This window comes from Pholcus phalangioides, unplaced genomic scaffold, assembly GCF_987345545.1.
Source record: "Pholcus phalangioides strain wild (caught in Gottingen) unplaced genomic scaffold, Ppha-v1.0 ptg000007l_1, whole genome shotgun sequence".
Taxonomy (NCBI): Eukaryota; Metazoa; Arthropoda; class Arachnida; order Araneae; family Pholcidae; genus Pholcus; species Pholcus phalangioides.
This window is the reverse complement of record NW_028301600.1, coordinates 37,034,821-37,060,642: the sequence shown is the minus strand read 5'-3', so window position 1 is coordinate 37,060,642 and position 25,822 is coordinate 37,034,821. Positions and strand designations below refer to the sequence as shown.

At 32.5% G+C, this 25,822-nt stretch overlaps 1 protein-coding gene across 5 annotated transcripts in view; it reads right to left on the bottom strand.

Moving 5' to 3' along the window:
* The window catches only part of LOC149085241 (uncharacterized), a 396,426-nt gene that overhangs the window by 257,010 nt on the left and 113,594 nt on the right, over positions 1-25,822 (bottom strand). For all 5 annotated transcript variants that reach the window (XM_089233124.1, XM_089233128.1, XM_089233125.1 and 2 more), the window contains one exon: positions 23,418-23,458. The gene's annotated coding sequence lies outside the window, so the exon portion shown is untranslated. The remainder of the gene's footprint in view (positions 1-23,417; positions 23,459-25,822) is intronic.

The following is a 25,822-nucleotide window of genomic DNA, read 5'->3' as shown; positions in this document are numbered from 1 at the left end:
TATAACTAAATAAAAAATATTGATATCTTATGGGTTAATGATATTTAGTGGCTTCTGATATTTTGATATGGATTCAAATAAAATTAAGACCTTCATATTTATGGTAATCATATATAATACTGGAAATCGCTATATTGAAGTAAATTGTTACCAAAAAATGCAATTTATGACAAATTTGCTAAAATTACTGAAGAGTCGGGAAATGAAGGACGGCAGCAAATCGCAGTAAACTGAAAGTTATTTCACGGGAAAAAACACATTTGTCAACTACTGGGGACCACTTCATTACGGGAAACTGTGATTTGAAATACGGCAAAATACAGGAGAATGCCAATTGTCACTAAAAACGTTGCCATAAATCGGCAAGTTGATAAAATGGCTGAAAGTTACGAATCAGTGGAAGAGTGAAGGACTACTGGGCCTCGCAGTCAATTGAAATGCAGTTCAAGGAAAAAACGTTGAACATGACAAATATATAAGATCTAAAATGAGTATTATATTTTCACATAATTATCGTATAATAACTTATATGTTATGAAAGTTTTCTCTATTCACCATTTCAAGTAAAGATAACAAATTCAATAAGCTTTGTTGAAAAAAAAAAAAACGGGACACAATTGCATGAAATTGGAACGGACAAAAGCACAAAAATGTCCCGTAAAATAAGGGACGCATTGTCTCGTTGCTTGTGCTGTAAGTTAAGTCCGTGCAGTTGCCGCATATATTTTACTCGTACTTGGATTCAGAAAGGTTGAGAAAAACTGCACTAGACCATAGAAGTTTAATTCAATGCAAATTGCCAATTTTAAGTTATTACTTTTATTTTTGATTAAAAAAAAATTGTAATCCCTTTTCGCGTTTTTTCTTAAAAATAAATTTTACTTGCAGAGGCGTTACAAAGTGTTTTTGTAACCTTTTGGAAATATTTTGTTTTTCTTTTCTTTGCCTAACAGACTTCCGAATTTCAAGAAAACAGATTGTGCACAGTTTAAATAAATTTAGGACAACCATAACAAAATGTATAAAAATAAAAACAAGTATTCAGATGCAAAGTAAATGCAAAACCGTCTCTCCCTTAAGAGAAGAATGTTTTTAACTTATTGTGACATTGTGTGAGTACGGGTGAAAAAAAAAAACCGGGTATGGGTAAAAAGGTCCTATGGGTGCATTGCTCTCAATACGATGTCCGGAATAAGAAAAGTAACAAATTCGCTACAGCTGCAGCACCAACGACTATTGTGTCGTGCTGCAGTAACATATATCCTCGATGAATCAATGGTTGCTCGGTTGTTTGGAAGAAAAAAAAGAGAAGAAGGTCGAGAAATATTGAGTCTCGCGTAAGAAAACAAAAATGCGAATTATGGAGAGGGCCTAAAGCCGTCCACGGGGCGTGAGCTGTCAGGAATGGATGGGTTTTGGCGTGGTGCGTGCCATAGTAGTCGTACGTGAATCTTTGGTGGGATTCGAGTGAGTTTATGGAAGAGGAGAGAAGAACTGCTTCAGCTCACACAGGTGTCAAGAATTCTTGATAGATCGTTTGAAATAAGATGGGCAGGTGCTTCTTTTCGCCCCGCCTATTTATTCTCTTTATATATTTTTTATTCACACTTGTTTATACAAAGAAAAAAAATGCACAGAGAGAGCGAGAGAGAGAGAGAGAGAGAGAGAGAGAGGGAAGCATCATTCCTATATTTTATATTATACATTTTTCACAACTTCTAGTGCTTTACTGGCTCCACCGGTGAAAGACGAATAGTATGGATCAATTGTCCCTATTTTTCGCATAGTTTATCTCATCCGTTCCTCTATCTTCAATAAAAACACTATAGATGGCACCGACGATAGCCACGTAAGTCGATTTTGCATATACAGTCGAACTTCGCTATAGTGAACCCGTGATATAGTGAACTTTTTCAGTGGTCCCAACTGATCACCTATTGAACTAATGTTATTTTAAACGCTTAGTGAACTGAGAAAATGAAAGTCCGCTTATAGTGAACTGAAATGTCCCTTCCACAGATTTTTTTTCAGTTTTTCAAAGGTAAGTTTACACTTATATGGATCACGAACGAAAGCATTCCTTGACTTCCATGTCAAATCCTATTATTTCATCCTCCCCGCCGTTTCTGGGAATCAACCACTGATCCAATACAAGGCTCCAGTCTTTTCAAACCTTTTGAAAAATCGGAACACTAGTGGAACAGACCTAGAGGTAAGATCTTAAGTGCATCAATCATGTTTAGTTTTCCTCCCAATACAACTTCTGTGCTGCAATCGATGGATGGATCAGAGCGTTATTCTCAGCCTCAAATGTCACTACAGGAAGCAGTTTGTTATGCGTATTTTGGAAAATTATGATGAACAGCCAGTAGAACATCTTTCTTTTGGAAGCAATCGTTTTGCTGGAGAAGTCTTGGAGTCCAAGTAACAGATGCAACAATTCGCAACTGCTTTCGACACATGGGTCTTTCCAAGAATGTATTGGAGCAAGGAACAGACAGTATTGCGGGCGACGAAGATGAAACCTATCGATCGCTATATGATTAGAAAAGCATTGTGTAAATCTTTTTCCAAAGATGAAATTGAACACTTCGAATCTTGTGATAAGAGGTGTGTACTTCAGATATTCCTACCGATGATGACATCGTATCCGAAGTAAAGCAAAGAACGAAGATTCCCCTACCCTCAGAAGAAGAAAGTGAAATATCAGCACCTTCAATCTCTGAAGTGAAAGGGTTGCTGACATTTGAATAATTTTTTTCCACGGAAAATGTGGACTAAAAACTTTCGACTCTTTCCGAATCGTCGATAAGAAAATTGATGAAATTTACTTAAAATAGAAATGTATTCAATCAGAAATAACACATTTTTTCCATAGGATATAAAAATAAAAGTAAGTAATACTACTTCAAAATTCTTCCTTTCTAATACCTATTTAAGAAATTAATAATTTATCAGTAAATTATGTGTTATTGCAGTGAATGTTTCCAACAAAACCACCATCAAATGCTAAGAAATATCAATGTTTCAACAAATTTGGATATAGTGAACCTTGGGTTATAGTGAACTTTTTATTGGGTCCGCAGATGGTTCACTATAACGGGGTTCGACTGTATATATGTATATATATATATATATATATATATATATATATATATATTGGTTAATTGTGGAACCAAAATTTAGGAAAAACACTTCTTTCTCCTTTTTGCTATGGTTGGATCAATATGATACCTTCCTATGACTTCATAAAATCTAACTTTCGTTGTGATTGTAATCCGAACCGGAAAAAAAGTAGACTTTATTCCCTAAAATATCTGTACCAATGAAAGACACGCGTTAAATGTTTTTGAATGTTTTGATAACACTTTGGCCTATTTAAAGAAATTGGCTGCTTGTGTTTGGAGGACAGAAAGCAACTTTCACCTTAGTGTTGAAATTAATATTAGGGCGATGGTGAAATTGTTTTATCGTTTCTTTTTTGCGCAACTCTGATGCACCCCTGTTAAAACAGGATTATTCCATACACATATTCTCATCTCATTTCTTGCTTTCCCCCCTTCTCATCATCTAGAGATCCAGTATGGCCTATCCATCAACTTGAAAACAATTCTTTACTTCATTATCACGTGACAGTCACAGCGATAATTCCGTGATTATGCTTGAATTTCATAAATATCCATTTTTTACAGTCAATCGCGCAACTCGGGGTAGCGTTAGTCGGGGTATTACTGTAATTCCATCGTCTTATTCAGGACACAAATATGTCTTCATATAAAAAGGATAAATTAAATTGAAACGTCTTTTTTTTTATTTTAACTAGTAAATACGTCCAAATTGACGTTAAAAAAATTGTAAGGAATGATGCGCAGTTTCTCGTTACGAGAATTAATAGTTTCAGCTATACATTCATCATGTAGCCAAGCGGAAGATCCTTAGCTCTAACAATATGATCGATTCCACGACAGTTATAAGTCAAAATGTCTCCGGTTTCTTGAACTACTATTTGTTCCCGTCAAAGTGGGAGTGTATCAACTACTCTGGGAATATAATCTTGCTGTGTCACTGATGACAACAGCCTTTGGCAAGTTACCAAACATTTATGTTGACCATAGCCGAATCCGTCTGCCAAGACATAGACACTTATTCGCCGTGGATGTGTGGTGATTAAGGCCACATTCCTTCCTTACAGTCTTGTGTATATGTGGCTGCGAGGCACAGAAGTTTTATCTCTCTCGTTGCAAGATCTCTCTGGGCAAACGTCATCAATTTCAGAAATATCATATTTGAAATAACGATTAAAAGTCAAATAAATATAGAATACTGTTTTATGGAACGGTAACATCGTGACACGTTTGTTCTTCATATTTTACGTACAGAACTTATTATACAGAGTGGTCCAGAAGTTCTGACCAGTTAAAAAAATATTTAAAAAAAAACTGTTAAAGACAGAGGTACCGTATTTTCCTGCGGATTATCTGTTAAAAAAGTGGTTAAACATTAAAAAAACGCGAATTATGTACCGCTGCCAAAAAGTTCTACTATCAGCAGAAAATTACGAAATATAGTGGGATAAGTCGAGAAGATATCCATACTTAAATTACGACAACCATAATCTTTTTTATGGGCAGCGTATTATATAGTATTAATTATTACTTTTCTTTTGTGATGGCTGTCATATTGGGTTGTATTTTGGTTATACTTCATAAATCCATATTTTTTATGAGCATCTTTTTTAAGCCACATCGCCGGTTTAAAAAATATAACCAGCCAGAGCGAGTCAACAAAGCAACAATACTGAAGCTAATCCTTAGCTAAGGCTCTTTCCAGACAATCCCCCGTTTAAACTAATCCCACGTTGCTCACCAAAATAGGTTTAGAGCGAGACGACTCGACCTAGCAGTTATATATATGTATATAAATGTGTGTGTATATGTGTATTTCTCTTTCCTCTATTCAAGTTCTTCATGCATTTCATGTCCACAACACACGTGCGTACTCATATTGTCGTATTCACGTTGCTAACCGAGTAAGGCTCTAAGCGAGATGACACGGGTGATCCCTAATTGTATATATTCCCCCAAACATATTCCTATTTTGTATGTTTTCATCAAATCCACCGGAGTGAGTGAACTCAACCCAATAAAACTGATGCTGGCTTCTAGTTCGCAAGTTATCAAACCCATTCGCTCACCAATAATGTGTTAAGCGAGATGACTGGCCCCAATGGATATTTCACAATAAGATTCTCATTTCGTGTTTTTTTTTTTTTTGTATCCTGTGTATATAATATGACAAGTGTAAGATAACAGATGAGATGGCACGGGGCCCCCTCCAATTGCTTTTAAAATACACCTCCATCCTAATATCCGTACATTCATCCGTCTTAACGAAACCATGGAACTTTTCTCCAACTCCCAACCCCATCTCGTCTGTAATCACCACAAAATTTGTTAATCGCGACGGTACCCAATTGTCCTGGAAAAATATGTTGTAAAAATGTTGTATGTTATTTTATTTTTTCTTTTCTTCTTTTTTGACACAAAATAAAATATTCTAGACTCTGCCACAAAGCTGGGCTGGAAGAGGTCTCGGGGATAAGTCCATGGCAAAGCTCTGACGTTCATTCATTCAGCCATATCGCTGGACATTTCCCTGTTGTGGCCTTTGTGTTTCAAGCGCACCTTCAATGACGCGGAGAAGATGCGGAATCTATATAGCATTTCTTGCTTCGTTTTATTTGTAACATAGATAGTGATAATCATTTCTTAATAGATGTCAGAGCTCAAGTTAAAAGTTCAGAGTAGAGAACAGGGTTACCTGAAATAAAATGAATGCTATGGACGTAAAGAATGAAGATAATGACTTTTTGGGAATACTGTGTATAAGATAATGGAATGCTAATAATTTCGGGCTAAATAGGTTTAAAGAGACATTAAAATTTCATCAACTACGGAAAGAACAAAATATTTTTCTTCACCAAGACATTGATGTGTTATCCGCTTTTGTTTTCCTGACGAACTATTATCTATATTGTTGTAAAAATGTTTTTAATATGTCTTAAAAAAAGAGACATAAAACGGTATACAACTAGAAACAAAGCTTAGGTTTTTAGCTATAGATAGTGGTTTTGTTCAAAATTGCTTTGAATATTTTCTTGATAACGGAATTTCCGTTTTCATTTCATCCTTTGAGTAGAATTCTTTGTTTCGTAGAAATATAAACAAAACCATGCATACATAAAACTTTCATCATCTTGTGGGAAACAAACGGTTTTTTTTTCTCGATACAATCTCAAATTGATGATGATGCTGCTGCATTTTAAGGTCCATCAAATGTTTTAGGTGTAGCCTAAGTAGAATATCACTGAAAAAATATAGAAGGAAAAAAACATCCGTTTTTTTTTTATTTCTCAACATTCAGCAGTCTTTGTGTCTCCCTTCTTTATATATTAGTTTTATATTCCTCCCTTCATTTTCTATTCCTAGAATATATATCTTTCATCTATGATAGAATGTTTTTCGAGATATCACTAGACTACTCCCGCTATCCTAGAGTAATTCCTTTTTATATTTCGCTCATCTTATCTCTTGAAAAATTCACCTAAGACAAAAATATAAGATATTCAAATTTGAATTGGATATATATGAAAAAAGGGATACTGCTATATGTTATCGAAAAATTCAGTTTATCGTCGTATTTGAGTATATAATTATGAGTAAATAAGATTGTTAATAAGCGAAGTATAAATTCGAGAGATACAGTAGACTCTCACTAATTAGGCACATATCACACGAAGGTGTACCGGATTATCGAAATCGCCGGATCACTGGAAGTCAATTGAAAAAGCCCATTTAAATAATATAATCAACTTCTGTGCACATACATAAGTGATATGTTTCCCTCTTCTATGCTCGAAGAAATTTACCGGATTACTGGATGAGGGCGTATTATCGAAAGTCTACTGTGTTATAAAAACAATAATTCATCTTATTTTCAAGAAAACTTATTAATGAATTTTAAGATATAAATTCCGTGTTATAACTACAAGTTGAAAAAAAGATGTAACAATAAAAATCATCACAGTAATATTAACATAGTTGTTATGACTTTTATAACTTTCGGAAAGGAAATTTGTGAATACAGTGATATCTCGGCAACGAAGATGATTCGTTCCGAAATCATGTTCGCTAGCCGAAACGCGAATTCCCATCGGTTTCAATAGAAAATCGTTTTATTCGTTCAAAAGAAACGGCCCAAAATTCGAAGATACGTTTTTAAAACACCAAAGAAAATAAAAAAAATACTCTCTAAAAATGAAAGACAAAACTGACCAAAGACTAAAATGAACGACTTCAAAATGGATAAACGAGACTTTATAGGAAGAGACGAGGTGGTGAAGATCTTTTTATTTTACACTATGTACACAACCATCATCGACTTTGGTAGACAGAAGCCGGTTTGACGCAACCCAGTTGAGTTTGTAGGTGTCTCCATTCATTTGTGATTTAATCAGCTCAAATTTATGCAAATGGAAAAGATAAGCTCTTAGAATGTCCATGCTCTTCAGTTTGATGCTAAAAGTCTCTAAAAACAACGGCCCATTTTTCAGTGAATTTACTGTTACCCGAAAGTTTCATTTTTTGTGAATTGGTTCAAAAACTTTCAAAAAAGAGAAGTGCAGGTACAGTAGTGCTCAAAAGTCATTTGAAAAATTTAGTAATGCTTGTAGAGATAGCTCATTTACACGCATTACCCTAACTTTGATGTATGTAAAACAGAAATAAAATATTTTTTGTCGACACCTGTAGCTGAAATTTGTTTGTTTCGGGTTAGTGAGCTTTTATATGTCTAATTTTTGTTTTCGATGGATCGAAAGTGTTTTGACAAACATAGTTTAATCAAATGCAGAAGGAAGTAATTAATTCTTGCTTGATATAAATTAATGGTAGGAATATGCTGAATGCATAATGAACACTCTAAAACTTGAAAAAATATTCGATGGAATTTTTCAGAAAAGCGTAATTAAGGCTTTAAATATGGAGCGAAGTCCAGCTCAAGTAGCAAGTGATTTTGGTATTACAAGGTGGTTCATAAGTTTGTGCAACCATGTTTAATAATCGCGGGAAAGTAAAAAAGTGTTTTTTTTTTCCAATATGTCCAAAGAAGACAACATATACAATAGATAGAGCAATCACAGTGCAAGCAACGAGAGAACCTCTAAATGTCCACTAGGTGGAAAACCTGATGAATTTAACTCAAAACAAGGACTGAATGTAAGTTTATCACTTTTAAAACATTGGCTGAACATTATGAGATTGTTTGGGCTTGACTTTTTTTTTCCCCGCACTCTCTCTCTCTCTCTCTCTCAATCTCTATCTCTCCAAATAGAAAAAAATCATTATTATTTAATTACAAAAGAGCAAGGGAAAGGATGAATTATGCCAATTCCTCCCACTGGCCAGAGAAACAACGCAAGGTACAAATAGGGATATATCATACACATATGAGGTATTACAGGTAGTTGTAAGTTAAATTATAAGGTAATTATTAAGGTGTTATAGGTCCTTTCTGTTAAACACAAAGGTAGTTGTGGGAATGCTTCTCTGCTGAAGATATATGTTCTCTTTACCTACTGAAAAAAAACCCCACTAGGAACAGGTTTCGTTAAAAAAAAGTGTTTCATAACCATATGTAGTATTTAACGACGTGACTCATGCCACTGTTACTGATATTCCAGCAAGACAATGAGAGTAAATATAGCTGAAAAGCTATTAGACATTACTTGAAAGACAACAAAATACGTTTTATGGGTGGTGAAGTCACAGTTATAACTTGAATATCATCGAGCATTTATGGATTGAGTTCAATAGACGAGCGAGAGCCAGAAATTATATAAATTTGATGGCTTTTTTCAATTGCGTGAAAAAAAATGGAAAAAATACCCACTGAGACCATGGTACAAACTTATTCGGGTCCATACCAAAACATGGCAAATAGCTATACAATCCAAAGGTTTTCGAATGAAGACTAATCATTCTTATTTATTATAATGCCCATGACCTGGCTGATTTGACTATTTATTGGTTGTTTGCATTCCTGTTTTGTTATCAAAAGACTTTTGACCCATCATAAAAGTGACTATTTTTTATGATTTTACAAAGTATAAAATAGATAAGCAATTTTTTTCTGGTCATAATAGTTTGTAATGAGATTCAGTGTTTGCGATTTCATTAAAAAATTACAATACGAAATTCGGTGACGAATTTATTGTTTTCAAAACATTTTTGAACGCTACTATATATCTAGAAAACGATTTCAAAGTGCACGTGAGCTGATTAGGCTTGAGTGACGTTAAATTGATAATGATTGGAGCAAAAATTCAGCTCACAACATGGGTGTGTTAGGTTAGCGCGTGCTATATCAACGAAAATATTCGTAAGCGAATCCACATTCGTTAGCTGAGGCAAAAAAATCAGGAAAAAAGACTGTTGTGGCAAAATGCTTAAGCTGAAGTATCTTTGTACACAATGACATATTTCAAGAGAATTTGCCCTCAAATTAATGTCACGAATGTTAATTTTTTTAATAGCTACCCAAGTAAACATTTTTGCAAAAAGAAGCATCACGATTCTTATAATTTCGACGAGACTTCCAAACATTCAAAAAAAATAGACCCAGTTTTGCCTATACGGGTTCACTCATGACGATTTCTAATTGAAATAAAAGTAGATACACTGATTTTACTCTAATCGAAATGACACTTCTGTGCCTTTAGCGTTTGTTTCTCATTGAAATTTAAAATATATCTTCCCACCTTTCTTTTCTGGTGGATCGAAAATTTCCAGACAAATTACAACGGGAGAAAAGAAATATTCCGCAAGTGCCGAAATGTTCCACTTTACAGGTACTCTATATACATGAAAAGAACTTCGCTCGGAAATGACTTTTTAAAATATTTTTGGGCCATTCTTTACTGACAGCTCACGCATGATAAGAAATATGATTCATTCTAACGAACTCCATTTTTTATTCCATTTTTTCCCAATCATACATTCGATACTAATTTTTAAATAACTTAAAGCTCAATTACTCAATAAAGCAAAAAAATGGTGCTCAACGGGAAATAAGATATATCCGCTCTTATATTGTCAATTTTTCTCATTTCAACTTCCTCATCTTTTTAACTGTTCCAAACTTTTTGTAAAAATAAAAAATGAACCAAAAAAAGAAATAACTTTTTTTTTGCATTCAATATCTTTGGTATAATAGGAATACAAGAGAAGAAAAGGAGTGAAAAAAGAAACGATCACGCAGCTTTTGAAACCCTCTGGAAAAACTAGTTGTCAGAAAACACTTCTAGTTGACTTTTAAATCATCCCACGAGTTTAAGCTGAAAAACAAACACCACCGTGCTTCACATTTTGCTGTTTCTATGAAAAGCGAGAGCAAGGAATTGATCAAAAAGAAAAAAAAGGCAAGAAAATAAGCGAAGAAGAATGAAAAAGAAAAGAAAAATGAGAAAAACCTTTTCTTCCAAAAGACAAAAGAAAAGGATAAGACCCGTTGAAGCATGTAAATTTTGAAGATGAAGTTGACAGCTCGTTAAAGACTTCGTTTTTTCAAGCGACAGGACGTTGAAGACTAGATAATAGCATGCAAATTTTCAATATTTTAAAACAGAATAAAGCAAAAGACAATTTTTTTTAAATGTTCATAAAATGTTTATAAATAGCAATCAACCGACGAAATTTGATTACTTTTTTAATCATACTTTCACAAAAGGACTCGATTGTTCTAATACATGAAAGAAACATGTTGTACCAGTTCCTTTCAGTGTCATATTGTGTAAATTGTAAATAAAGTATACTTATTGGGCTTCGATATTTAATGGATATTATCGAAAACCTTTGCAAAATACGAATATTACACATTGTGTTTGGGACTTGTACATTCAGTACAGTATAGTTCCAACGATACTTTGTATTATGATATCGAAGAGACTTTTTTCTAATTCGAAAGAATTTCACATAATTGGTTACTTTGATGAGTATAGAAATATACAGTATACAGTGATACAGAAATACAGTAGAGAACCTCCATTATCCTAAATAAAGGATACAGGACTCGTTTCCGATGTAAGTAAATGACTGATGCATAGATTTGTAAAAGGACTAAAATAAGTGGCTTTGAAACTAAATTCTGTATTAATTTATTCAATCAAGTTTTATTCATACAGTTCATCGTAAATCTGAGAAAATTATTTCGCGAAATATTCGAACTATTTGTGCGGTCCTTGATCTCGTACACCCCCTTTCAGCCCGTACATATCTATGAACATGCACATGTAAAAATTATTTTGGTTATTTCTGATATGAAAGATTTTACTATAGTATCAAGAACAAGTGAGCAATGCTTTCTCTTTTAACTGTGTAAATTATACAAATGACAAAATTCAAAATATATGGATCACTAACAGATAAAAACTATAATAAATCTCATACAAATTCACAAGTCTTGATTTTCGAGAAAAAAAAGCAGGAGAAAAGAAAATTATGTATGAGTTGAAGATAAGACATTGCACACCTGTACTAGCAACCAAATTAACTCAATTCACAATCATAATTAGAATAGTTATTAGTTATTAATAGCTATAGATGAAAAATATCAAGCTATGATTACATAGAATAGCAAGCTAAATAATGTATCGCAATATAGACATTTGTTATATCAAGAAAAAGTTTAAATAAAAGAATGAAAATTTTATTTAAGTCAAATCACAATTTTCACACAAAGCTCACCATATTCTTCTAAAAGTAGTCTTCAATATTAAAGTAATTATATCATACACTACGCAACATTCGTATTAAAGTAATGTAAGCGTAATCAAAGAAAAATTGCCCATTATTTCTTCACATTGCAGATAGATATTATAAACTGTACGTAATAAAAATGATATTCATTGAAACAAAAATATTTTTATAAAGAAATTTCCAGTAGAAAATGCTATCTAAAAATCTAGCAATTTATGGGTCTCCAAACAATAATATCCTCTTTTATTTATTTTTGCTGACTTATCTAATTTTTTTCTAGTCGGTTTCAAGAAACTTGAAAAAATAAAATAAAAATACATAGTTGTTCCATACGAAATAATTTTTATTTTATTTTATTTATTATTTTCAAATGTGAGGACGAACGGTTTTTAGATCACTGGTATTTCTTAGCAAGAAAGAAGTGATATCAGAATACAAGGCAAAGAAACCAAAATCTCATTTATTTTACTGGGAAGGCTGATCATGACAAGAGCTGTAGTTTTCTTTCTTTGCTTTAGGTGACAAATGATAAAACCCATCGTCACGCTTAATCTTATTCCCTTTAAAGATAACACAAGAAAAATGGGACGCATGGGATAGAAAGAATAAAATATATATATTTTCGCTAAAGAAAAATGTTGCTCGAACCAAGCGATAGCCAAGAAATCTCACGCCCAAGTACAGTTAGGCCGATAACTGTAAATGTTTATGACTTTTCTTCAAACTTACGCCCTGATTTCGTCCACCTTTTCTTGTAAGTTCTCTTTTTCAGTTCGTGGTTAAAGCAGGAACGTGGAAAAACCAATAAGGATCAAGCAAACGACCCCAATGTTATAGGGGCCCCGCCATACCACTATCGAGAATAAACATTATCCCTTTACATTTGTTCATCTTGTGCAATGAGCTTTCTTCTCCACGTACCTTTAAGTTCTTTGAGTGTCCTTGAATTTTTTTTTTTCTGTTTTTATTACCAAGAGAGAGCAAGAAAAAAAAAAAGTAAATAAATGGAAAAAGTATTATTCTTAGAAAACTGCTACCGATGTTTAGCGTGAAAAAAAATAATAATAAAAGGTTTCATCGGATGTTGGGATTTTCTTTTATGTTTCGTTATATGCGAGAAAACGTGGATTGCAAATTATTTTTTGCTGTCTTTTCTGGAATGAAGAAAACTGGGGTAAATGCGAATCTTATCGACCACTTATTGGACACAGAAAATGACCTTGGCAAGTCAGAAAAAAATATATATATATACATAAATAAGATGAAATATTTCTATCATACAAAACTAAACGACGCGAATGAGCGATGTAGATTCTACGGTGAATTCCAAATCCGTAAATTTATGAGATCAGTATGAAATTTCAAAGAAAAAATTAATATTCCGGAACATATATATATATATATATTATAATTTATTATTATTATTTAATATATTAATATATATATATTAGGAATGAGTGATACCAAAGCAACTATAATATTTATATAGATATTGAAAAAACGAATACTTTTTCATACATTTGAGTTCCAAAAATGATCATTTTTCATGCTAGTAAACAATTTTACATTTCAATTTCATGATTAAAAAACACTTCTTGACTTGCAGATATAAAAGTTTTAGGATTAAAACCTTACTGAAACCATCGTTTTGATTATTTGAAAAGGCACCGTTTTAAACAAGTAGTAAAATATTGCTCAAAATTCGAAATATGCTAATATCAGTGATTCAACCAACATTTTCACTGGAAAAAATAGTTTATGCATTGAAAAGGAATAATTATTTATCATGTTGCAAAGGGTTGTCTTCTTCCCGTTTCCATTATTTTAATGGCTTCATATACCCTTACAACAAAATATCTATGTACCTTCTTGCAATAAATATCGTGTTCTCGCGTGTAATTATTTTTTAATGTCTGGAAGATAATAATATCCACTCTTCCAATGTTCATAGAAACACTGATACAACACCGTTACCGTTCGTTCTAATTAACAAGTGATGCCATATCAGAATTATTTCGCAAATTTAACGAATGTATTTAAATCTATTCCCCACAAAATAATACAATGCATTACTTACTGCTTTTAGCATTACTTAGCCCAACCACAATTCAAGTTTCTGAAACCCATGTATATTCGTGACTTTCTCTGAATATTTTCCTTCGTGAAATAATGCTTATCGAGTAAGAGAAATTCTCTTAATAAGGAAATGGGAATGTTCAAATTTTCGGCATCGACTTACGCGAACGAGTTGTTGTTCGGAATTTCGTTTTTAAAAAGGTACCACAACGTATTTTGACAAACGACTAATTATCGTCATTTTCTCAACAAGGTTCAGCTGTCACTACCAGGTGCACTAACATATGGTTGCTTGTGCTATTTCAAAGAGAAATGATTTCCTATTTGTTTGCCTACGGAAAAATAACTCAACACGAGACATGCATAATACCGGCTAATAAGAATACATACTCTGTGTCATTTTACTATTTATACCCGAATGCCTTTTTTTCCCTGAAAGAAGCAACATCTGATGTTTTCCTTTACATTTCTTGTTGTCGCGTATTTGTTTTTAGGATTTGGAAATTCTTTCCATCATGAAATAATCAAGAAATATAACGTAAATGAACAAATGGCGTTAAGAACATGGGCCGAGTCATTGTCTTGATCAAGTCTTTTCATTTTCCTATTCTTGGTATTAAAAACTTTTTAAGAATAAATAATGATGAATGGACCGTGTAATAGAGCATGTGATGCAATTAAATTGATGCTAGGATCAAATTATTTTAATTTAATAAAATAATGCGTGTGAATATCTGGGGTTCGATTGTTTGAATTTGATTTGATCATGCTTGAATTTTAATTTTTTGTAGACAGTTCGAACTACAAGCGTCTTTGCGATTGCTTCTTCGATAAAACTAATACTAAATACAATGAATAAGGGAAACAAAATGAACTGATTAATTTAATAATTTTATCGAACATTTATTCTGTTGATTAATGTTGATTTCAATATAACAACTCGCTAGCTAGACGTAGGATTGATATTTTAACCCTCCATGATTCGATGTATATTTGAATATACACCGGAGATGGAATATACATGGTAAAAAAAAACACTTATACCATTTTTTTTTTCATATTTCTGAAAGTTCATCTTTTAGTCATTTCATTTCAAAATACGGCTATACAGGGTGATTTAAAACTCAACGTACAAACTTTTAGGGGAGGTAGAAAACACAAAAACAAAACAGAATCACATAAAAATGCATGACCGGAAACCCCAATCTGATAAGCTGAAGGATAAACGAAGATGAAGAAATGACAAGTCAATAATAGGTGGAAAAACTCTTTTTCCCTATCTAGTGATAATTCACACGAGAATTGTACGTGTGCACGTTAAGTTTCGAGAGTAAGCCGTTGACTCTGACACCGACCTCGTCGCAAGTATCTCCTTCGCTGCTGCAAACGTCCACGAAATGCCGGGTCTTATTAAAGGGTTCTACAATCAATTCGTCACCGTTGTGAAGCGTGCATAACTGTGGATGGTAAGAACTTTGAGCACTTGTGAAACTTAACGTGTACACGTACTGTCCTCGTGTAAAAGTATCGCTAAATAAATAGTTTTTCCACCCATTATTTGCTTGTCATTTCTGCATCTTCGTTTATCCTCCAGCTGATCAGGTTGGGGCTTCCGGTCATATATTCTTATGTGATTCTGTTTTGTGTTTCTATCTCCCCCCTAAAAGTTTACACGTTGAGTTTCGAATCACCTTGTATAAGTACAATATTTTTTTTTAAATCTGAAAAGTGTTGATTTTAATCAGTGGAATCTTTAATAAAGTGGAATCTGGTGCCAGTTTTAGAGAGCTGCTGAAATTTTACGTGTTCAGAGATTTATAAAATGCTACCAAATTTAAGAACTGGAAATAACTAACTATATATCTTTGATAAGCAAGATTCTATAAATTAATTTTGTTAATTGATAACGGTAAAATCAAGTACAACTGCATATTTTACCCTAACTTTCAGTTATTGTAACTTATTCAAACATTCACTCAAATTGATTTACTTGCTGTGTTGACATATTGATTCAATTAAAAATATGTTAATAACTCCCATTTACATCAGTATTTGAAAAAAATGTCCAATACGTTTTATGGGGGTGAACCATAGTGGGTTAAAACATTTTATGACACTCTCATTATTGGATAATTGAAATTATTGTGTAAACCATTAGAAAAAAAGAAACATTTAATGCTATAATGTTTATACGGAAGTAAAACACATGACATAGGCCTATTTGTTTTTTAAATAATTTTTAGGACTTGTGTGCATGTTGAGAGAATCAAGCATGGCTTATGAAGTGAAGCTGTATTATAATGAAAATATACTATCGGAAACCAAACCCAGTAATAATAAAATGTAAATTTGATTCAGTGCCTGAAGACATATAGTGGCCATTGTTTTACGTTATACGAACTTAAAATAAAATCGCAAAATTGATGGATACACATCTAGACGTTCGGTATTATGTGGACTCGTGGTAAAAGAAAATGTTTTCTACTGCAGCTGCTGCGAGAAAACAACATTGTGCATCAGTAACAGAGCAACAACGTTCTGCATCTGAATTTCATGAATAGGTTTTTGCATAGTATGATCGTCTTCGAAAGTGCAGCGGCATTTTGACGGTTATGACAACATATAAAAATGTATCTGTGTAATATGTGGGGGCTAGAAGACCCTATCTCCTTGACACTCTTCAAAAGAGCAGGACAAAAAAAATAATAATAAAAGCAAACAGAAAATTTTATATAAATATATAGGCAAAAGAGGAGTAGAAGAAAAAGTAAGAGCGTTTGTTAAATGTCGTTGTCAACTCCAGAGAACATGGGAGGAGAATTTGAAAAATCAATGTCTTTTGATCAAAATGCCCGCGAAGAAAAACCCGGTATACAGAAAGAAAGAAATAAAGGCAACAGATCACATTGAACGATGAGTTGGCATACACGGATGACACATCTGAATCTTTTAACTTTTCACCACACCCGAGTTTCACACTGCAGAAAAGAACAGGGTGCAACAAAAAAAAAGAGGAAAATACTGTAATCCTGCAAACCCCATCCATTTTTTCTGACAGTTACATATGAGAAATATTTTAAGATAAAATCAAATTTATTTTTATTTTAATTTCTTTTTTCACTTACTGGCTATGTGATACTCAGCTTATGGACTTGTCAGAAAGAAGGATTTTTGCTTATTACCTTATTAACTTTGCGTGAACTGAATCCAATACGATCTGCCATCCCACCTTTTTTCGAAGGAAATTTAAAATTTCGAAGTAAAGACAAATATTTAATAAATTATCAAATGAAAACACTAAAAATTAAGACTGACATTTTAAAAATAACTTCAAACATATAAAGTTATAAGGAAAATATAAGATATATAAAATTGAACAAATTTTAAATCACAAAGTAGTTGAAAACACAGAAAAACAATACACTTAGAAATTGGAGTGAAACATAAAAAACTTGAAAAGATACAAAAATACAAATTGGCAAATTAAAACATAAAGACATATGCTTATATTTTATATTTAACAAAACATAAAAACTTTTAAGATTAAAATATGAAGAAATAAAATAAAAGAACATGGGTTGTGAATTCTGAACATACACAACATGCATATACACTATATACGACGTAGCCCTACATACAAAGACGTACGGCTAAAAATTGCATGATCATATATACTTCAGTGATACAGTGATATATACAGTGATACTTCAGCTAGCAAACATTTCGGCTTATAAATTTTTCGGCCGATGAAGATTTTTTTTCGCGATATTTCTTTCTCGGCTAGCGAATATTTTATTTGACATAGATGCATGCTCTCAGATATTACAGCAGCGTTGTGAGATATGTTTTCACATCCTCACTATCAGAACTACAGTAGTTAGAGCCTTACTGATTTATGCTCGCCACAAAATCCACTTTCTCTAAAAGCCATTTTATTTTGAGCCAAATCGTGTAAAACAAATGATTAAGTAAAGAGAAAATACATTAAAAAAAGATAATAGACTTGAATGTTCATAATTGCATATGTTTTTTCGCTGCAAAACTCTTAGTATCAAACTAAATCATCTGGGCATTCTGGGGAAGGGGGGGGGGTTATATTTTACATCTACGTGTATGTGACAGAGAAATGAGCTGACTACATCATATAAGACACTTACGAACCAGACTGGTTTGTGAACATGATGTAAAAAATAAAAATTTCTTCAGTAATCTACCTGTAGATTCTTCTTTATTCAATAAAGCTGCTTATTTCAGCATTTCCCAGTTTTCACAGTACTTCTTTAGTGTTTTATAAAAATCATCTGAAATTTTTAAGCCATACCTGGAACGAATTAAGTACTGAAGATTTTAGCTAAAGAATGTGATTCCAGATAAATTGTTCTCGTTAGCCGAGGTTACGGTTGTATTAACTTTTATCTTATTAATCTTTTTTATAGTAAACTAAAAAAAGCAAAACAACGCTTTCTAAGACCAAGCTACATTCATCATAGTTGGTGATCCCATACTTTTCACAGTTGAAGTGAACAGCGCCCCTCTAACGTAAATTCATTGTTATATCTATAGGTCTAGAAGAACTCGTCCGATACATATTCTTATTACAGTCAACCAGAAATATAGATGAATGTGAAACCTCTACGACAGTAGATGTTCCGACAAAAACTATTGTTTAAGACGCGGCAATATCGCAACACTTTCTTATGCCCCATTCGCTGTGCTGTGTGTATCGAAGAATAACGTTTTATAACGCGTATAAGGGAGAAAAAATGTTCGAAGTACTCCCTTAAGGTTTATTTATCTGTTAGAAAAGTAAAGTGTCCTCTCTTCATCTTCCTTAGAGAACAATATATAGTGTCAGTTATATTCTCCTATAAAGAGACAATAACAACGAAGGAAATCATAATAGTAAGTTATGGGTGATATCAAATCATATTGGTGGTCAACCGATGTCTATTATTTTTTACACGCGAGTAAATTAATGAGAGCTTTCGTGTATCATCCATTTAAATCAAGATTGTCCATAGTTTCTTCGATTTTCGTATCGATCATACCACTTTCTTGTAATGAGAATAAATTCAGAATATATTTTTATATCTTTTTCACCTGAACGATTAGTTGTCTACCTTCAATACATTTATTCTTTCACTAAATAAAGCTTCATGATCGGACAAAAAATAATTAACTAATACCCAGAATCGAAATATAATCTCTTACGCTTAACCACATTATACCTATCTTACATACATAGTTGTAATCTAATTGAATGATAATTCATTTACTCTTTAACGTTAATTCAATTAGTTATCAGTTCAGCATTCAGTGATCTACTACTTTTGTTTTAATGTTCGTAACGAAATTAATGGTAGTAAAGGTACAATGGACCAAAGAAAAATTAATCCTTTCTCATGTTTAGAATAACGAATGAATAGTTCTGTAAATGACGTCGTCATATACATAATTAGTTGAAATCGTATATTATTAGTTGTTCGATCTTAAAAGAATAGTTAATATGTATTTTCCTTCTAAATAATGGAAACAAATTATGCATTATTTGCAAAAGTTGTACATCGGTGTTAAATTTTAAACAAAAAATATACTTTATGACCATGTCTGTGAGATGATGTTGATTTTGTTTAAATAATTAAACAGTATAAATAGAATGTATCGAGAAGCTATTCGTATTTATATGAATACAACCATAATGTTTTGGGCAGTATATTGTATTTTTACTCATGGTTTTTACTTTTTTTCTCATTAGAATTGTTTTTATTTTGGGTTGTTTATTTAGTTATTTAGATGTATATGATGTTCGTAAAATTTACTGGCATTTGAACATCTTGATCTTATAAGGGGACTTGTGACAGGGTTTTAAAATTTTACTGGACGAGAGGAAAAAATCAATGGGGTATATAAAAAGCCCCCAAGTTAGGGTTAGTTATGTATTGAAATACTAATGTATTTCACAGTAAAAAATAAACCTATTGACGAGTGACAAAATTTATTGCAATTGTTTACTTAGGCAATAATTCAAATTTAATTTTTGTAGAAGTCCCCTTTTAATAACACACAGGATAAACTTTGTGGAATTTCAGGAAAAAAAATGTTGATAAAACCAGAAATGCGAGTAAAACTCAAATACGATTCAAAATTTGTTTATTAAGTAAATTAAAATTTAAAAAATTCAATTATTTTTCAAATGTTATTAATGTTCGAGTACAAAAGTTAAAAAAGGAATATTAAAAAAAAGTAAAAAATGAATTTCAGCGCGCTACTTGAGGGTCACTTGAAGATCCTCGTGTACAGATTTGGATCTCTTACCAAAAGCGGGAGGTGTTCTTCTGGGATGTATTTCATAGTTTCCCCCAATGTCATCCATTTTGCTCGCCATGATTGTTCTTATGGTCGTCATTGGGGTTCAGTGGGCAATCTTGAACTTGTTTAGGTGTTTCTCAAACGAAATTTATGCTCCATAATTTCATTAATGTAGGTTCTTATAAATATCATTCAGGAGTTAGAGCTGGTGCATTTGAAACGGAAATTTTAAACGCTAATTTTTGTTCTTTTGGCACGTTTCGTCAGACACCGCTCAAGCATTTTTACTTATAATAAGTAGGATACTACTCAATGAAAAATGATTCACGTTAGTGTGGGTTCTTTCTACAACGTTGTGTGACAGTAAATTTCCCAGGTATGTTAGATGCTGTTTTAATAACATTAATATATTCACCCAATGTGAACAATGTAGCTGTGAATGGCAGATGTCCTGGTATAACATCAAACGATGCATCTACTTCCATCTTATCGAAAACGAAAAACAAAAATTTCTGGCCAAGATTGCAGAAGTCTTCTTTTAAAATCAAGCTGTTGATTTTTATAATCGACGATAATTAATGACTTGCAAATGAAGAAACAGATGGGTATTGTTGGATGGAGTGATGTCATGATCAAATTTAGCATTAAAATTTGTTTATTTGTTATTTTCATGCAGATAAGTGTTTGATTAATTTTTTGCATCAATTTTTTCATATGTATTATTTCTCATCTGTTATGGCAATACTTTTATTATGTCATGTTCATCCTTCTAAATCATTCTTTAGTTGGTTGCTCTAAAGATTGAGCGAACTATCGGATGTGATACTGTGTATTTTAGTCTCAAGAAATACATATAGGTATACTTTATTTCCGAAGATGCTGTCAGAATGTTTTGTCCCGAAGTTCACAACGAGAATTAACGCATAAATCGGGTGATAAACGTAACTCCGTGTTCAAAATATCTAACACAGAAACTTCAGGGTTATTTACACAACTTTTGCTTTGAAAATGCCTTTATCTCAGCTGTAATGTCTTCAAGTTTCTCTATAGTAGTAAAATACTTGCTTATACATATATTAAAGCGAGAGCTCATGTCAATGTCTAAGAAATGCAAGACATAGATGGACCAAGATGCATAATAATAACATGATAACAGGAGCGTATAGGCAATGATCATATGGAAAATCATTTGAAACGAAAACGGATGAATATGCTAAGAAAGTAAGTTGATCAAGGTTACATAGGATCAATGACTCAATCAACTATATACACCGTCATAGCTTTCCATTACCATATGTCTTAAAAATCTTATTCCATATATCTAATGTATTCACAGTTGTTGCAGGTTTCTTGTACTTCTGCGAGAGAATTATTCAAAAATTACGTTTGGGAATATATATGCTCAACAACTTCATCAGTATCTATGAAAAATTTGTAAGTCGAAGAAGTAAATCATAAATAAAGAATGCATATTCACAGTAATGACAATGCAACTAATTATATTGAATAGATATGTTCACAGATGCTCTTCAATAGAACAGATACTACATGATTTATGAAAAACATACAGGGTGTCTCAATAAGATGTTCGAAAGAAATAAATGTTAAATAATGCATTATAAAATTTTAGTGAAATATGAAAATTTATCAGAAAAATGAAGAAAATTTTGCTTTCAGGTCCCAAAAATGATTAGTAGGGGAAACAAAGAAATTTTTATAATATCCCCAATCACAAAATCACCAATTCGTAGAATTTTTAACCTTCTCTGTTATACAAAAAGAAATTACCCCTGTGATAATTTTAAGCACATTCGCTACGATATAGGTGATCAAAATTCTTGATTTCTTCACTTTTTTAAATCCGGAAATCTTGAACTATTTCAGGACGTAAAAAACCCACAAAAATCTAGAATTTAAAGCACGGTTATCTCTGCGAATTTTTAGTTTTTGTTGGGAGGAAACATTACAGAGACAGCTGTAACAAATTCTTGATCTCTATGGTGGTTTATAAAACTTTAATTCTTTTACTTTATCCAATCAGAATTTTTTGGGGTAGGGGATGGGAGGTCAAATATAAAAAAAAATCTTGCTTACTTAGCTGCCTATTGTATTTGAACTTCAAAAAACAATGATACCTCAATATTCTGAGAACCAATATAAAAGTTCGTTGCAGGGTGTTATCGTTTTATCGAAAGGTAGCATTATGAATGCTAGCAAATTCGCATCGCTCCTGAATTGGCACTGTTAGCATTATGTAAAATACATTCACGAGTATTTAATCACGGTAAAAAATTCTAATTGATTCGTTGATTAGTTTAGTGATGTCATGGTAGGTTCATAAGTTGTGAAGTCAGAGATGGGAAGTGTTCTTAACAGAGATATGGTTGTAGCGAGATTTCACTGAAAACCGTAAAGTTTATGTTCCTTGAGGCTACTTATGACGAAACCTTCCGTATATTGAAACTGAGAGTTTAGGTAATATATATTAACAGTAATAAATTTCTTCTATGTGTCGTTAAAGTTCCATTAACAACTTAATTGATCGAAAATACAATTTGTCAGACGCGTAATATATATACATGTGAGTACGAGAAGAATAAAAATTTGAAGAAGTTTTTATCATTCATCAGTAAACTTTTTTTTTTACTGGGACTCTTTTTTTTTTACTGTACTATACACTATAAACATATTTTTACTGTACTGTAAAAATATTTAGCTCGCAATATTTTAATGAAAGTTTTTCGTGACATTGGTGAATGAAAGTCCAGAATTTAACCGTGCTTTTGCCGTTTCAAAAAAATTTTATACGCGCTATTTAAGCATGTAAAAAACCGGAGATCAAGAATTTCACTCACAGACATCTCAGCGAATGGGATGTTTCATTTTTTCGTTAAAAAGTTAATTTTCATATTTCCTCCAATTATTATTTTATGTAGTTGCCACTGTCATAGCCATATTATCCTTTTTTTTTGCTGCCATGTTTTGATATTTAATTTTAATTTTAGAATGACTTATATAATTTCATTCCTTTCGGACTCCAAGGATAATCGTTGAATAAAAACAGTATAAAAATTTCTAATAAATTTCTTAAAGCATATTAAATGTGCTAATACTTAACATATAAATAATAGGTTAAAAAACGCTATGAAAAGAATACTTATTTTTACACACAATAAATGACTTAACGTGGATAATCTCAAGAACAAAAATCGTACTTACTGTATCTTTATCTTCTCGGATTTACGTACGACAACATTCAACTAGCAAAAAGGAAATTTTGAATTGTAAGTATTATTATTCTAACAAAAAATGAAATTTAAAAATTCAATTCAGCTCACAAATAATCAAATAGTTTCATCTCGACATATAGTAGTGCAAATAATTAAGTGAAATATGTTCAATCAGCGAGATACCAGCAGGTTGAAGACTTTAAATTTCACGATGCAACTGAAGGAAAACAAAGACCTATATCCCATGAGATAGTGTTACATTAAAACAAATTCACAAATTACACTAGAACACTCTCTGCCTCTTCTTGACCGGTCTAATTTGGACAAAGGATTGACAGGTCTAGAAAAAAATTCGGCTAAATAAGGGAGATTGAAATCGTTGTAAAACTAATTAGTGAAATTTAGCATGACGTTGAGAATGATCCAAAAAAAGGTAGGCTGCTGAAAAGAGGGATGTTCTACTGCACATTTACTGAAAATCAGATCAATCATTCTTTGTAAACTAATACGATCTTGATTTTTACAGGAACCTTTTTTCAGCCCCCTCGTTCCACAATGTGACAGTTGTGGCCTTTGTATTTGTATTTGTACAGGGTCGTTAACTGACTTCACTTAGACGGATGTAGAATCCATTCTGATGGAGGTATTTTGATGAACTTGGCATATAGAATATATGGACTATGGGGAAAGAAAGATAAATTTTTCTTTTAATAACTTTAACTTAAATTTAAACTTATTAAAACTTTTTTTTATAAAATTCTTACCATCAGGTGAAAAAAGTGATTATTAAAAAACAAATTTGTGAGAAAGTGTTTTTGTCACATTTATCTTTCTTCCCATGGTTCTATACTGATACTGCTCTGATCTATATAGCCCCCATTGTGGCGGACGTATTTCATTGAAACGTATTAAAAATATTATTTGGATCGTGGGAAAAAGGTAACTGTGATAAAAAAGAACCACTGTCTCACCTGGTGGTCAAAAATTGAACTGTTTTGTTTTATTGAATCTTTCTTTTCGCCATTGTCCATATATCCTTTACACCAAGTTTCTTCAAAATACCTCCGTGGAAATGGACACTCCACACGTCGTAGAAGTAACAGTTTAGCCACCTTGTACTTATGCATATATGCTCTGGCTAATATAAACTGTAATGATCTTAGAATGTAGGATTTTATGGCCCTCGTCAGAGTAAAATGATCATTTTAGGGTGAATCGTGAATGAGGGGGGCGAATTCCTATTTCAAACGTTAGGACTATTTGGACTACATCTCTAATAATACACTATAACACAGTTGAGTCACATTAATGGAACTACCAGCTTATGGATATAAAAATGTTTTTGTGCAGTCCGAATCACTCTTTGAAAGGGTTCAAATAAGATGTTGGAAAATCATTAGATTTATATCTAGATCCAATAAGACTGCAGTTCATTCAATACCCGCTGCAAAAAGCTTACCGGATGATCTATAGCAGCGTTTTTTTTGTTTTTTTTAAACTTTTTTCGTCCATAGTCGTCTTTGGACAATATTATCTTCTCGTGCAGTCCCCCCGTCTTATCCATCATGACCTTTCTCTTCATCTATGGATGAGACCCTTTCTACTTATTGAATTGATTTTTTTAGTAAATTTATAGTGAACAAAAGTTTGTAAATAAGGTCGATATCTGGACCCCTAAGCTAGAATACATTAAGATTCTCTCTTGTGGTGGTTTACGCTGGGCCGTGTCAACACCATGTGCTCCCGGGAAAGGGGATATTCTGGAATCCCGCACTTAGTTGGAACAGCTTACATATTTATATTATTACACTCGAAAACCATAGCACCGGGTTTTATCATGTAGGTCAACCATGTTTCACACACACACATTTCAAAGGTTTATTTCTTCGCAAAAAGATTTTTTTCCATAACTCTCTTTGGCAAGATCATATTCCTAATCACCTGTCATGGCACCTCTTTACTTGATTTTCACCAAGGAATTAGAATATCTGAGGACCAGAAGGGGATCATATGGCCCCAGATGAGAACCACTTATCTATATAAAAAAGAGAATGATAATGATCCAGTTAGGGCTCAATGAGGTAAGTTGAGTTCAAGTCAGCAAAATTACAGGATCGTTACTCTGAAGTCTCGATCACGCTCGTTCTACAATATGCGTACATTTCAGGGCTAGATGATATTTTCTATTACCATTCCTCTATAGCTCATACCACCAAGTAAATACATTAAAAACTTTTAGTTATGTGTATGATCTGCAAAGAAGAATTTATAATTCTAACATTTTTGAAAATGGCTTCCATAAGTACAGTATGTGTGAACCTAGACATTGCCATTATTACATTTTTAGACTGCTATTAGCAGCTTTTATTAATCTAGCAATTGTTACGGATTCCC